We start from the raw sequence: 16,275 nt of genomic DNA, 5'->3' as shown, positions 1-16,275 counted from the left end.
CTGATCTGGAATACCTGATTATTAAGTGCAGACCTTTTTATCAACCACAAGAGTTTACATGCATCATTGCTGTCGCAGTTTATGTACCACCGGATGCTAATGCTAAAGTAGCCACTATTAGCAAGCTGCAGACATTGCATCCAGACGGAGCCTTTATTGTTGCTGGGGACTTTAATCATTGTAACCTACATACCGTGCTTCCAAGATTTTACCAAAATGTATCATGCACCACAACGGGAAATAAAACCTTAGATCATGTCTACACAAATGTGGCTGACCCTCCCTCACCTGGGACAATCCGACCATCTTTCATTATTTCTGCTTCCCAAGCATAGCCCGATCATTAAACATGTGAAACCCACAATAAAGACTATTAACATCTGGCTGGAGGGTGCTGACTCTGCTCTTCAGCACCAATTCCAGCACACAGGCTGGAGCGCGTTTGCTGCCCATGCCACCACAGACTCTCAGATTAACATTGACTTATATACCAACTCTGTCCTTGAGCACATCAACAAGTGTGTAGATAGAGTGACATCACAAAAACAAATAAAAGTTTTCCCCAATCAGAAACCATGGATGAACAGAAAAGTTCGCCTCCTGCTCAAAGCCAGAGATTCAGCCTTCAGGTCTGGAGACTGGGAGGCTTACAGCTCAGCCAGGGCCAACCTGAGGAGGGGCATCTCTCAGGCTAAACACATATACAGACAGAGAACTGAGGAGCATTTCATCTCCTCGGACCCCCGGCACATGTGGTATGGCATACAGGTCATTACAGACTTCAAACCACCTAGTACTGAGCCCCCTCCCTGATGAGCTCAATTACTTCTACGCTCATTTTGACGGAGAGAACAAGGAGGTCACCCTCAAAGCGGATCTCCCACCTGGTGAACTGCCTCTCTCACTTTCCACCTCCGATATTTGTGCCACCCTGAGCAGGGTGAATATATGGAAGGCAGCTGGTCCGGATGGAATACCTAGCCATGTGCTCAGAATCTATGCAGGGCAGTTGGCCAGGGTCTTCACGGACACTTTCAATCTGTCCCTGGCCCAGGCAGTTGTCCCCAGAAGCTTCAAGATTGCCACCATCGAGCCAGTGCTGAAGCATTCCACTGCCACAGGCCTGAGTGACTTCTGCCCAGTTGCACTCACCTCCATTATTGCAAAGTGTTTTGAGAGACTGGTCCTATCACATCTGAAATCCTGTCTGCCCACTACCCTGGACCCCCATCAATTTGCCTATCGCACCAACAGGTCAACAGAGGATGCCATCTCCATGGCACTTCACTATGTCCTGACCCACCTGGACAGCCCCACCTCTTACGTCAGAATGCTGTTCATTGACTTTAGTTCAGCATTCAATACTGTGATCCCCTCCAAGCTGATCGTCAAACTTCGCCACCTTGGTATCAGCTCATCCTTCTGCAATTGGACCTTGGACTTTCTGACTAACAGACCCCAATCAGTTAAGTTAGACAACCTCTCCTCCTCCACTCTAACCCTGAACACCGGTGTGCCTCAAGGCTGTGTGCTGAGCCCTCTTCTGTACTCCCTTTTCACCTATGACTGCATTCCTGTACATGGTTCTAACTCCATAATCAAGTTTGCAGACGATACCATGGTGGTTGGCCTGATCAGAGGGGATGACGAGATGGCCTACAGGGACGAAGTCCAGTACCTGGCCGTGTGGTGTGCCGACAAGAACCTGGCCCTTAACACCCAGAAGACTAGGGAGATCATTGTGGACTTCAGGCATGCTAGGAACCACACTCACGTCCTCATCTACATCAACAAAGCTGTAGTGGAGTGTGTATCAAGCTTCAAATTCCTTGGTGTCCATATTTCTGAGGATCTCGCCTGAACTTCTCCATCCTGATCAAAAAGGCGAATAGCGCCTTTATTTTTTGTGGAGCGTCAAGAAAGCTAACCTCTGTCCCAGGATACTGACGGACTTTTACCACTGTACCATTGAGAGCATACTCACCAACTGCATCTCAGTGTGGTATGGCAATTGTCCTGTATCAGACCGCAAAGCACTCCAGTGTGTGGTGAAAACTGCCCAGCGGATTATCGGCACCCAATTGCCCACCATTGAGAACATCTACCATAAACGCTGCCTGGGCAGGGTGAAAAGCATTATCAAGGGTGCATCTCACCCTAACCATGGACTTTTTACTCTCCTCCTATCCAGTAGGTGCTACAGGAGACTCCGCTCCCGCACCTACAGCCACAGGAAGAGCTTCTTCCCTGAAGTTGTGACCCTGCTGAACCTCTCATCACAGCGCTAAGCAGTATTGCACCCATATTGTACTGTCTCAGTACTTTTATATTTGTGTGCTGCAGCACTTACTTTTTATTCGCAGTTATTTTGTAAATAACACTATTCTTTGCATTTCTGGTTAGATGCTAACTGCATTTCATTGGCTTTGTATCTGTGCTCAGCACAATGACAATAAAGTAGAATCCAATCTGATCAAATCTAATCTTTCTGATTCTATGCACTTTTGCTCTTTACTCCCTCCTCCACAACGCACAAAAATACCAGAGCAACTGAGCATGTCACGCAGCATCTATGGAAATGATAAAGGATATAAAAGGTAAAAGAGAGTTGAGGGTAGATAAAGGACCAATAGAAAGTGATGCTGGAGATATTGTAATGAGAGACATAGAAATGGCAGGAGAACCGAATCTGCATCAGTCTTCACAGTGGAAGACATCTGCAGTATACCGGACATTCAAGAGTGTCAGGGAAGTAAAGTATGTGCAGTGAAAATTACGACTAAGAAGGTGCTCAGGAAGCTTAATGGTCTGAGGGTGTACAAATCTTCTGGACCTGATGGAATGCACCCTTGGGTTCTGAAGGAAGCAGCTGGAGAAATTGCAAAGGCATTAACAATGATCTTTCAAGAATCGACGGATTCTGGCAAGGTACCGGATGACTGGAAAATTGCAAATGTTACTCAGCTATTTAAGAAGGTTGGGAGGCAGCAGAAAGGAAACTATAGACCTGCTAGCCTGACATCAGAGGCTGAGAAGTTGTTGGAATCGATTATTAGGGATGAGATTACGGAGTGCCTGGAGGCACATGACAAGATAGGACAAAGCCAGCATGGTTTCCCGAAAGGAAAATCCTGCCTCACTAACCTACTGAAATTTTTTGAGGAAATTACAAGCAAGGTAGACAAAAGAGATGCAGTAGATGTGCTGTACTTGGATTTTCAGAACGCCTTTGACAAGGGGCCGCACATGAGGCTGCTTAGCAAGATAAGAGCCCATGGAATTGCAGGGGAGTTACTAGCATGAGTGGAGCATGGGCTGATCGGCAGAAAACTGAGAGTGGAAATAAAGGGATCCTATTTTGGCTGGCAGCCGGTTACCAGTGGAGTTCCACAGGGATCGGTGTTGGGACCGCTGCTTTTTACGATGTATGTCAGTGATTTGGACTATGGGATTAATGGATTTCTGGCTAAATTTGCTGATGATGCAAAGATAGGTGGAAGAGCGGGTACTGCTGAGGAAATGGAGAGCCTGCAGGAGACTTAGATAGTTTGCGGGAATGGGAAAAGAAGTAGCAAATGAAATACAATGTTGGAAAGTATATAGCCATGCACTTTGGTAGAAAACATAAACGGGCAGACTGATATTTAGATGGGGAGAGAATTCATAAGGCAGAGATGCAAAGAGACTTGGGATTCCTTGTGCAAGATACCCTAAAGGTTAACCTCCAGGTTGAGTCGGTTGTGAAGAAGGCGAATGCAATGTTGGCATTCATTTCTAGAGGTATAGAATATAAGAGCAGGGATATGATATTGAGGCTCTATAGGGCACTCATGAGACCACACTTGGAGTATTGTGTGCAGTTTTGGGTTCTTTATTTTAAAAAGGATATCCTGACATTGGAGAGGATTCAGAGAAGGTTCACAAGAACGGTTCCAGGAATGAAAGGGTTACCATATGAGTAACATCTGGCAACTCTTGGGCTATGTTCCTTGGAGTTCAGGAGAATGATGGGGGGATCTCATAGAAACATTCCAAATGGTAAAAGGCCTGAACAGATTAGATATGGCAAAGTTATTTCCCATGATAGGTGAGTCTAGGACAGGAGGGCACGACTTCAGGATTGAAGGACGTCCATTTAGAACAGAGATGCAGAGAAATTACTTTAGTCAGAGGGTGGTAAATCTGTGGAATTTGTTGCCACTAGCGGCTGTGGAGGCCAAGTCATTGGGTGTATTTAAGGCAGAGATAGATAGGTTCTTGATTAGCTGGGCATCAAAGGGTATGTGGTAAAACCAGGGGAGTGGGGATGACTGGAAGAATTGGATCAGCCCTGATTGAATGGTGGAGTAGACTAGATGGGCTGAATGGCCTACTTCTGCTCCTCTCTCTTATGGGATAAGAAGTCAACGTTTCAGGCCAAGACCCTTCATCAGGACTGGAAAGGAAGGGGAAGAAGTCAGAATAAGAAGGTGGGAGAAGAGAGAGGAGTACAAGTTAGCAGATGATAGGTGAGACCAGGTGAGGGGGAAGGTGAATGGGTGTGGGAGGCTGGGAGATGATAGATGGACAAGGTAAAGGACTGAAGAAGAAGGAATTTGAGAGGGGAGGCGAATGGAGCATTGGAGAAGGAGAAGGAGAAGGAGGAGGGGACCCAGGGGGAGGTGATGGGGAGCTTAGGAGAAGGTAAGGGATAAGATGGAAGCCGAATGGGGAATAGAAAAAAGAGGGAAGGGGGAGAAATTACAAGAAGTTCTATGTGAGTGGATTTCCAGCATCTTCAGACTCTCTTGTGTTTATGATTTACTCCCACGTAGGTTTGCTGCTTTCTGGATTGCTTTTGCTTATTTTGCTGTTTTTATTTTTAGTGTTTCATCAGGTGGGGCCAATTAAGGAGTCATCCTTCTATAAGCAATGTGATGATAATGGACTCATTACCTATTGTAATCAATCATTAACTGGAAATGCACGTAATACTTTTAATGGAGAGTGCCTTCTCTATTCCATCAGATGAAGGCTTTGCTTCAAGATCTCTGTGGTCCTTCAATTCTAACTCTGATTTCTGTCAAATGACTCAAATGAATAGATGAAGGGTCTTCACCTAAATCATCTATTTCCCTCTGCAGATGCTACCTGACCCACAAAGTTCCTCCAGCACCTGTGTATGTTGCTCTTGACTGAACAACTTACTTTCTGCAGTCTTGACCAAGAACTCTGTCCTTTGTTAGTGTTTCTCTTTCAAGGTTTGAGAGTTATAGAACATAGAACATTATGGCACAGTGGAGGCCCTTTGGCCCATGATGTTGTCCCAAACTTTACACCTGCTTAACCCTTCCCTTCTGCATAGCCCTCCATTTTTTCTATCCATGTGCCAATTTAAGAGTCGCTTAAATGTCCCTAATGTGTTTGCCTCTACCACCACCCCTGGCGGCGTGTTCCTTGTACCCACCACTCTGTAAAAAATACCTCTGACATCCTAAACACCTTGACTTTCATTCAATCATTTTAAAATGATACCCCCTCATAACAGCCATTTCTGCTGTGGGAAAATGGCACTGGCTTTCCACTCTCTCTACACCGCTTATCATCCCTTAGACATATGTAAAGTCACCTCTCATCCTCCTTTGCTCCAAAGGTTAAAGCCTGAGCTCACTCAACCTTTGCTCACTAGACATGTTCTCTAGTCTAGGCGGTATCCTGGTAAATCTCCTCTGCACCCTCTCGAAAGCTTCCACATCCTTCCTATAATGGGGTGACCAAAACTGAGCACAATATTCAAAGAGTAGTCTAATCAGAGTTTTATAGAGCTGCGAACGTTACCTTGTGGCTCTTGAATTCAGTTACCTGTCTAAGTAAGGCCAACACACCATACGGCTTCTTAACTACCCTATTAACTTGTGTGATAACTTTGAAGGATTTATGGATGTGGACCCCATGATCCCTCTGTTCTCCCACACTGCTGAGAGTCCTGCCATTGTCTCTATGTTCTGCCTTCAGGTTCAACTTTCCAAAGTGTATCACTTCACTTCACACTTTTCCAGGTTGAAATCCATCTGCGGCTTCTCAGTCCAGCTCTGCACCTGTCAATGTCCCACTGTAACCTACATATGACAACTTTCAACACTGTCCACAACACCACCAACCTTCGCTCATCTGCAAACTTACTAAGCCACCCTTCCACTTCCACATCATAGTCATAGAGAGATGCAACAGAGAAACAGACCCTTCAGCCCACTGACTACATACCAGCCATCAAACATTCATTTTCAAAGAGTCAAAGTACATTTTCAAAGCATATATACAGAGTACAATGCTGAGATTCATCTGCAAACAAACAGTCACGAAACAAAGAAACATGGAACCTGTTCAAGAAAACATCAAACACACAATGTCTGAAAATGGAACCAATTGCGCAAATGGCAAAAAGTGAGCGGGCAACACATAAAATAGAAAACATCAAACTAGGATTCCAGTAGTGTTCGGTTTACTTCAGTTCAGTACTACGCCACGCCACCAGTTGACTGCAGGGCGCAGAGCCATTCTTCGCCGAAGTGCCCCAGTCTGCTTCAATCAAACGGCTCAAAATCAGCAAATAAAGAGTAACCAGAATCCAGGAACATACGCAACATGAACTTCAAAAGTCCCCCAAACTGAGCCCACAGCCACGAGCCTCGCCAATCAATCTGCAGCGCGGAACTCAAGACTCCTGCACTTTCCTCCGACAGCAGCCAGCAAGCGGGAGAAAAAGGCCAGTCAAACGCAGGTAGACGGCACCAAACACCCACTACATTCCGCTCTCATCCTCATTAACTTCAGCTTTGCTTGATGCCTCAATGGGAGAGAAGCAATGGAGCCGATTGTGGGCTCACATCCTGTGTCAAGGCATCCAGGCCGCACACTCTGCTCCCAACCTCACCGACCTCCCTCAGAGACAGCAAAGTGCCAGATCGCTCAGTCGGCCCAAAAGCACATCGTCAAAATGTAAATCACAAGTTCCCATCACACGCAGCTCAGTTGTGGAGTCACATTTGAAAGAAGAAGTAGTTTTGTGAACTGTCTCCAGGACCTCACTGGTGGTCACGTTTGCTGGCACTATCTCGAAGTAACTCCCAATTTGACGGTAATCCTAACCTGGTCAATTTTATTCTTTCCATATTATCATCAACCAACATCCCTACCCCTCCCCATCAGATTCAAACGCTCATCTGTGTGTAAGGAGCAACCTACCAAGGCTATTCAAACATGTGGGATGTGGAACATTGACTCCTCCTCTTCCTCAAGAGGCTCAAGAAGTTTAAGAAATTTGGCATGTTCCCATCAACCCTTAATAATTTTTACTGATGCACCCTAGAAGGCACTCTATATGGATACATAATGGCTTAATATGGAAACTGTTTTGTACGTAACTGCAAGAAATTGCAGAGTTGTGGAACACAGCTCAGCACATCACAGAAACCAGCCTCCCCTCTGTGGATTCTGTCTACCCTTCTCGCTAGCTCAGTAACGCAGCCAGCATAATCAAAGACATCACCCACAGGTCATCCCCTCTCCCATCAGGCAGAAGATACTATAACCTAAAAGCACATACGACCAGGCTCTCTAGGACAGCTTCTAACCAACTGTTATAAATCCCTCGAATGGACCTCTTGTACGATAAGATAGACTCTGCCTCACAGTCTACCTCACATTGATTTTGCACTTTATCATTTACCTGCACTGTACTTTTTCGATAGATTTTACACTTATTCTGCATTGTTATATATTTAATTATTTGGAGACACAGCATAATAACAGACTCTACTGACCCAGTGAGTCTGCACAAACCCATGTGACAAATTTATCTCCTAACCTGTATGTCTGTGGAATGTGAGGGAATTTGGGATGTGCTTTGCATCTGAGAGTAAGTTATAAGTTCAGCAGAACATCGTGAAGGGCCTGCACTGTTCTGTGTTTGAATGAATGCCTATGCCAAGAGTGTATTGGCTTTGATATTAACCCTGGGAAAAAGACTACACTTTTACCTTATTCATGATTTTATGCACCTCATTCTACCATGCTCCAGAACAAAAAGACCTTTCCTGCTTGATATACTACCATAACTCAGACCTTCAAGCTCTGTCAACATCCTTGTAAATCTTTGCATTCTGCAGTCAAGAGAGCAAAGGATGTTGTATGGCTGGAGGAGGTTATGTAAGGATTTAAACTTAAGGATGAGAATTTTAAATTGGAGAAATTGGACGAACAAAGTTGGCCAAGGAGGATAGGTCTGATATCATGGGATTTCTAGTTTAGTTTATCATTACCTGCTAAATAAAAATAGACTAATCTTTTCCGTGCAGAGAAAAAAATCCCATCTATGAAGGTGGTAATTGAAATCACAACCTTTGTTACATAGCTAATCATTTATATCCTTCAGTTGAACAATAAACTTGGATTATTTTCTTCTTTTGGAAGTGTATTCCTCATATTTGGCTGCCGGCAGCCAGGATGGAAATGATGTCCTATACTGTGTAGCAATTCAGTAGATGCTATAACCACCATATGGTAATAATTTAACCTTCATTCTCAGAATTATAGCTTGCCTTCAGTTGTCCCAAACAGCAAGTTGCATTTATGTTGCATCTTCCATTAGGAAAATACGTTAGGGACATTTAAGAAACTCGTAGATAGGTAAATGGATGATAGGAAAATGGAGGGAAGGATTATATTTATCTTAAAGTTAGAAGGGTGGCACAACATTGTAGGCTGAAGAGCCTGTCCTGTGCTGTAATGTTCTATGTTCTATGTTCTTGGACAGGGTACTGTCAGGCCCAACTGCTCAAGGCAGTGAAATCACAGCAGAACTGAGCTAAAGCAGTTTCTCTGTGGTGAAGAGCTGTACGTGACATCATGAATTATGTGAGAAATAATTGATTGTTAATGGTAATTAATCAATCAAAAGCTTTGTTTGGCTAAACACAGGAATGCCATGTGAATTCCTGGCTGTGGATTCCACTTTTTTAAGTGACCTTTTAAAAAAAATCAAGTGCTTGAACAAGGTGGGTGTGGGGAACTAAAAATGCAACCAAAGCTCAATGTCGTTGTGTTTAGCCTCTTCTAACAGGCCAAATACCAGAGAATCTGCTCTAACCAGGGTCAGAGTGCAAAGACTCCATCATTCATACCACAGTCACTCAAGGATGACCAGATTGTGCCGCACCTGCTAAAGGGAGATTTAGAGACATGCCACTTCTTTTGTATCATGCTCATAGTAATCCTGGTGCATGTTGAAACATCTTCAAAGGAGTTCGGTCTCAAAGTCAAAATCAGGTTTATTATCACTGACATATATTGTGAGATCTGTTATTTTGCTGCAGCAGTACAGTGCAAGATATATATACACTGAGTGGCCATTTAATTAGATACATCCATACACCTGCTCGTTAATGCAACCATCTAATCAGCCAATCATCTTGTAGCAACTCAATGCATAAAAGCATGCAGACAGGATAAAGAGGTTCAGTTGTTGTTCAGACCAAACATCAGCATGGGTAAGAAATGTGACCATGTTTGTTGATGCCTGACAGGGTGGTTTGAGTATCTCTGACACTGCTAATCTCCTGGGATTTTCATGCTATTCTGTTGGTGGAAATGCCTTGTTAATGAGCGGGGTTAGAGGAGAATGATCAGGCTGGTTTAAAACTGCCAGGAAGCTGACTGTAACTCAAACAACCAGATGCTACAACAATAGTGTGCAGAAGAGCATCTCTGAACGCACAACACATCAAACCTTGAAGTGGATGGGCTACAGCAGCAGAAGACCACAAACGAACATACACTCAGTGGCCACTTTATTAGGTACATGAGGTACCTAATAGAATAGCCACTGAGTGTGAATATGTGTGTGCATATATTTCTGTTTTATGTATTTCATTGTATTGTTTTATATATATATCTTATTGTAATTTATATTACATGCATTACAATAAGAAAGATAGAAATATATTACGATATATATCATGAAATTTGTTGTTTTGTGGCAAGAGTACATGAATTACATAAAATAATACTATAACTTGCAATCAGGTGCATATTTAAGTTGTGCCAGAAGTGAGTTAGTGTTCAAGGGTTCATTCTCCGTTCAGAAATCTGATGGCAGAGGGGAAGGAGCGGTTAAGAAAATGTGCCTGGGTCTTCAAGCTCCTGTACTTTGATGGTAGCACTGAGAAGTAGGCAGGTCCTGAGTTGTGGTGCTCCTTCATGATGGATGCTGAACTTTTGAAGTTTTGCCTTTTCAAGATGTCCTCATTGGTGGGAAGGCTAGTGCCCATAATGGAACTGGCTGAGTTTACAACTTTCTGCAGCTTTTTCCAATCTTGTGCATTGGTCCCTCCATACTAGGTAGTGATGCTCCTCTACACACCACTGTTGTAATGCCTGTTGTAATACTAGGAACGCTCTCCACTACGAAGAATGATTATCCTGGGGTTTACTCATAAATTATATCACTTCTCTAAGATTGCCCCTCATTCTCCTATGCTCCAAGGAATAAAGACCTAGTCTAGCCAATATCTCCATATAACTCCCTATATTGCTCTTTAGTCCTGGCAATATCCTCATAAATTATCTGTGCACTTTGTCCTGTCTAACCACATCTTTACTATAACAGGGTGGCCAGGACCATGCACAGTCACTTGCAGATGAAACTATTTCTGATTTCATCTCCATATCAGTTTATCAAAACTCCTCCAAAGTTGTGAAGGCTTTCAATCATGTTTTATTTTCTAAGCAAGGGATTACCCTTCAGAACTGTTCACAGAATGTAAGTTGTGACCCACAGAGGTTTAGGACAACTTGTTTTGACTTGTAGCAGAATGCCCTTGAGATGCAGCCAACATTATGATTGTAGCCCCCTTAATGATGACTAGGTTGTCTGAAAAACTTTAAAGAATTGTTAACAATAACAAAAGACACTACAGTGTTGTTAGGAAAAGGTAGAGGATATTATCTTCTGTGTTCTGTAGCCAATATTTATTTTCTGTTCAACATTTTTTAAAGAAGTGGCTTATTTAATGCATGTGCTCAGTGGCCACTATTATAGTGGCAACTCAATGCATGCAGACATGGTCAACAGTTTCAGTTGTTCAGACCAAATCAGAAATGTGATCCAAGTGACTTTGACCATGGAATGATTGTTGGTGCCAGATGGGGTGGTTTGAGTATCTGAGAAACTGCTGATTTCCTGGGATTTTCGTGCACAACTGTTTCTAGAGTTTACAGAGAATGGTTCCAAAAAACTGTTTAAAAAAAAACATCCAGTGGGTATCAGTTTTGTGGGTGAGAGTGCCTTGCTAATGAGAGAGGTCAGAGGAGAATGGCTAGACTGGTTCAAGCTGACAGGAAGGCAACGGTAACTCAAACAACCAGGCATTACAACAGTGGTGTGTAGAAGATCATCTCTGAACGCACAACACATTGTACCTTGAAGTGGATGGGCTACAGCAGCAGAAGAGATTCTGAGATTGTGCAGTGTGTGTGTAATGAATATGTAAATAAGTTCCATTCAAGTTATGGGCTTGGACATATATAGGCAATTCATCTCTGAGGATTGTCACCTTGTCATGGTGGAAAGGCTTCTGAGTTTCAAAGATGCTGAGAGCAATGCTGTCTGGAGTTTTGCCATCTGGTGCTTAGCTCCTGGGAGGTCATCCTTGCCTGTAAGGTTAAGGGGAGGTTCCAAAAAAAATGGTGATCCAAACCAAGACCTTAACACTGCAGTTAGCGGAAGATGATGTCACATCACAACGGCACTGGAAGCGGACGAAGACTGCAGCAGTGAAGGATCCCCAGTCATCTTGCATTCGATGTCATTGGACCCTGACCCCAATCTGTCAAGGATCGTTGGTGGCTACCTATGCATCAGCCTCCCCACGTTAAACAAAGTCATGCAGAGGTGTTCTCCATTATTCCAGAAGGGGCCTCAACACCCACCTGTGGAGCCACCAATAAACAACCCCTTTGGTAAAAAGAATACTCGACTCAAGTAATCGCACTGCTAGTCAATCCAAGAGTGAGAATCCAATCCAGAGGTTCACACAGATTAAACGTGGAATAATAAATACAATGGGGGTGAGTCACAGACTGAAATTTCATTGAGGGGTTCTGAGCCTCATGCTTTGTGAACTAAATAAAATGCACCTCTGTGTTCCCTCTGTCTTCTTGCTACTACCATTGCACAGAGGTACAGGAGCCTTAGGTATCACACCACCAGGTTTAAGGACAATTATTTCCCCTCAACCATCAGGCTCCTGAACCAGAGTGGATAACTTCACCCCTTCAACACTGAACTGAGTCCACAACCTGTGGACTCACTTCCAAGGACTCTACATCTCATGTTTATTTATTTATTTAGGGATACAGTGCAAACAGACCCTCCCAGCCCAACAAGCCACACCGTGCAGCAGCCCACCTACTTAATCCTTACTGGATCTCAGGACAATTTGCAATGACCGATTAACCTACAACTGGTACGACTTTGGACTGTGTGAAGAAACCAGAGCACCTGGAGGAAACCCATGCTCACAGACAGAATGTACAAACTTTCTTACAGAGGTCACCGGATTTGAACTCTGAATTTAGGTGCCCATAGCTATAATAGTGTCGTGTGAACTGCTACACAACCATGGCAGCACCAGACTTAAAGTTATTTATTTCTTATTGATCTATTACTATTATTTTATTTTTCTTTTTGTATGTGTACAATCTGTTGTTCTTTGCTCTTTCTTTATGTGCAATTTTTCATGGATTCTATTGTATTTCTTTGTATTTACTGTGAACGCCCTCAAGAAAATGAATCTCAGCATAGTATATAGTGACATAAATGTACTTTTATAATAAATTTACATTGAATTTGAACTTTGAACTTTAATAGTTCTACAAATTGAACAGCTGTGCCTTAGAAATGGACTACTTTTAATGCTTTCACAATATCGAAAAAGGAATGAGCCATTAATAGTAGAATTATAGACCAGTTAGTTTGACGTTAATCATCAGGAAACGGTCGAGAGCATTTTATGGGACCCTAACTGGGTTCATCTAAAGAACATACAGGCCATAAGAAGTAGTCGGCATGGTCTTAGAAGCAGTGCGTCACGCCTCAGAAGCTCTCTGGAATGCTCTGAGGACAGAGCTGAGTCTGCAGAGGGAGCCCAAACAGTGTACCTATCAGCTGGAGTTTCACAAGGAGTACAACAAAAATTATAGTATCACCATCTTTTTCTCATGTCCCAAGGAAGTTTGAAAAAGCTTTTCAGTTAATCAAACACTTTTGTAATGCAACCGCTGTTGAGACATGCGAGTGGCTGAACAAGATTATGATGAACACAAGTAATTCTGAAGATGCTGGAAATTCAGAGCAACACACACAAAATGCTGGATAACTCAGCAGGTCAGGCAGCATCTATGGAGGGGAATAAACAGTCGTCGTTTTAGGCCCAGACCCTTCATCAGGATCATGACGGATCCAGTCCCCAATCCCCTTTTCTTTAGAGGATGGGTTGAGTGAGCTAAGGTTTTTCTCTTTGGAGTGAAGGAGAATGAGAGTTGACTTGATAGAGGTCTACAGGATGATAAGAGGCATAGATCAAGAGGACAGCCAGAGACATTTCCCTGGGTTGGAGATGGCTACTGTGAAGGGGCATAATTTTAAGGTAATAGGAGAAAAGTATAGGGGGGATGTCAGAGATTAGTTTGTAGCACAGAAAGTGGTGGATGTGTGGAATGCCCTGCTATGTGTGGTTGTAGAGGCTGATACACTGGGAACATTTAAGAAACTCTTAGCACATGGATAACAGAAAAATGGATGGCTTTATAGGAGGGAAGGGTTAGATTGATCCTGGATTATGTTAAAAGGTCAGCACGAACTAACTCTAGCTTTTCGTGTTTCTCTGTACACTTGATGTCCATAGTAGTGGTTAGGGTAATGTCATTACAGCACCAGCTACCCAGGTTGAATTCTGCCACTATCAGTAAGGGCCTATACTATGTTGTAATGTTCTGTGTTCTTGGCTGGTACAAGGTAGAATGCAGGGCAAAGCATTCAGTATCTCAGTTATCAGCTGTGAAGTGGTGCATCAAATTTTTTTTTACGTTGTACTGATTCATGGGGTGTGACAGGTTGCTTTGCTGTGAAATGGTTCTGGGAAATCATTCTTCCCTGGATTAGTGTGGACAGATATACGAACTTACTATAACTCAGGAGGAGATGGGGGCAGGATCAGTCTGTGGCAGCTGGAAGTTAATTGTCTCAAATGTGTTGACAGTTTGCTATTCCACTCAGTCTCTTGTTTCACATGGGTTAATCCGTTTGAGTTCCTAGTTGAGCGTCTTCCTTCCTCTCTGAAAAGCTGATTCGTCCTGGTCTATGGTTCCACAAGTCTGTAGTTGTGCAACCACACAGGCTTTGCACTTCAGGCTGATCCGACCTACAGACTTAGACCAGGTGACAGGACCAGCATTGCAACATTTTACAGTCAATTCCTGACTTGTTTTATACATCTTCCTATCAATCTTAGTCAAGGATAATAGTAGAAAGAAGTTACAGTGCCTATAAAAAGTATTCACCCCCTTTGGAAGTTTTCATGTTTTATTGTTTTTCAATATCAAATCACAGTGGATTTAATTTGGCTTTTTTTGACACTGATCAACAGAAAAAGACTCTTTTGTCAAAGTGAAAACAGATCTTTACAAAGTGATCTAAATTAATTACAAATATAAAACACAATAATTGATTGCATAAGTATTCGGCCCTTTAATATGACACACCAAATCATCACAGGTGCAGCCAATTGGTTTTAGAAGTCACATACTTAGTTAAATGGAGATCACTGTGTGCAGTCAAGGTGTTTCAATTGATTGTTGTAAAAATACATCTGCATTTTGATTGTGTTGGCATGTGGCCAAGTGGTTAAGGCATCGGTCTAGTGATCTGAAGGTCGCTAGTTCGAGCCTCAGCTGTGGCAGCGTGTTGTGTCCTTGAGCAAGGCACTTAACCACACATTGCTCTGTGACGACACCGGTGCCAAGCTGTATGGGTCCTAATGTCCTTCTCTTCGACAACATCGGTGGCGTAGAGAGGGGAGAATTGCAGCATGGGCAACTGCCGGTCTTCCATACAACCTTGCCCAGGCCTGCGCCCTGGAAACCTTCCAAGGCACAAATCCATGGTTTCACGAGACTAACGGATGCCTATAAACATCTGTATCTGGAAGGTCCAACTGCTGGTGAGTCAGTATCCTGACAAAAGAACACTCCAAGCAACTCTGCGAAAAGGTTATTGAAAAGCACAAGTCAGAAGATGAAATCAAGACTGCCAGGGTGATGGTAGAGTCATTAGCGATATTTAAGAGACTCTTAGGTAGGTGCATGGATAAAAAATGGCTCACCTTCAGCCCTACTTTCTGTGTGCAGTAATGTTCTCCATTTTGTAAAAGGGATATAGAGGGAATGGAAGATAGAAACATAGAAAACCTACAGCACAGTACAGGCCCTTCAGCCCACAAAGCTGTGCTGAACATGTTCCTACCTTAGAACTACCTAGGCTTTACCCATAGCCCTCTATTTTTCTAAGCTCCATGTAGCCATCCAAGAGTCTCTTAAAAGACCTATCGTTTCCGCCTCCACCACCGCTGCTGGCAGCCCATTCCATGCACCCACCACCCTGCATAAAGCACTTACCCCTGACATGGCCTCTGTACCTAGAGCTTACAGACATCTCCCACCATCTAGGCAAAGACTAAAGACCACAGGACCAATGGTGAGGACCTAGAAGATATGGTCAAGTGAGGTAAAGGAGTGCTTACAGCACTACTTTGAGTTGGTGGACTAGACAATATTCAGGCATTCATCTTCGAGTCTGACCTGTGTGGATCAGTGTGTACTGGCCATACCCAAATCAAAAGGTGTGGACGAATCAAGAGATTCATAGTCTGTTGATGGCTAGATCTGTGGCATTCAAGACCGGTGATCCAGAACTATACAAGTTCAGATACGACCTACAGAAAGCTATTTTAAGAGTAAAAAAAAATTCCAAATGCAGTTAGAGACAGAATCAGATGCATGTTATCTCTGGCAGGGTTTGTAGGCCAGTAATTCTTACTAAGCAAAACATAACATCATGAATGGTTGACACGAGGAAATCTGCAGATGCTGGAATTTCAAGCAACACACATAAAAGTTGCTGGTGAACGCAGCAGGCCAGGCAGCATCTCTAGGAAGAGGTACAGTCAATGTTTCGGGCCC

At 43.4% G+C, this 16,275-nt stretch overlaps 1 protein-coding gene across 1 annotated transcript in view; it reads left to right on the top strand.

Moving 5' to 3' along the window:
- nhej1 (nonhomologous end-joining factor 1) overlaps nucleotides 1–16,275 on the top strand; it is a 403,798-nt gene that overhangs the window by 332,302 nt on the left and 55,221 nt on the right. The gene's annotated exons all lie outside the window — the stretch shown is intronic.

Source organism: Mobula hypostoma, chromosome 6 (assembly GCF_963921235.1).
Source record: "Mobula hypostoma chromosome 6, sMobHyp1.1, whole genome shotgun sequence".
Taxonomy (NCBI): domain Eukaryota; kingdom Metazoa; phylum Chordata; class Chondrichthyes; order Myliobatiformes; family Myliobatidae; genus Mobula; species Mobula hypostoma.
This window is presented reverse-complemented; position numbering and strand designations above follow the sequence as displayed.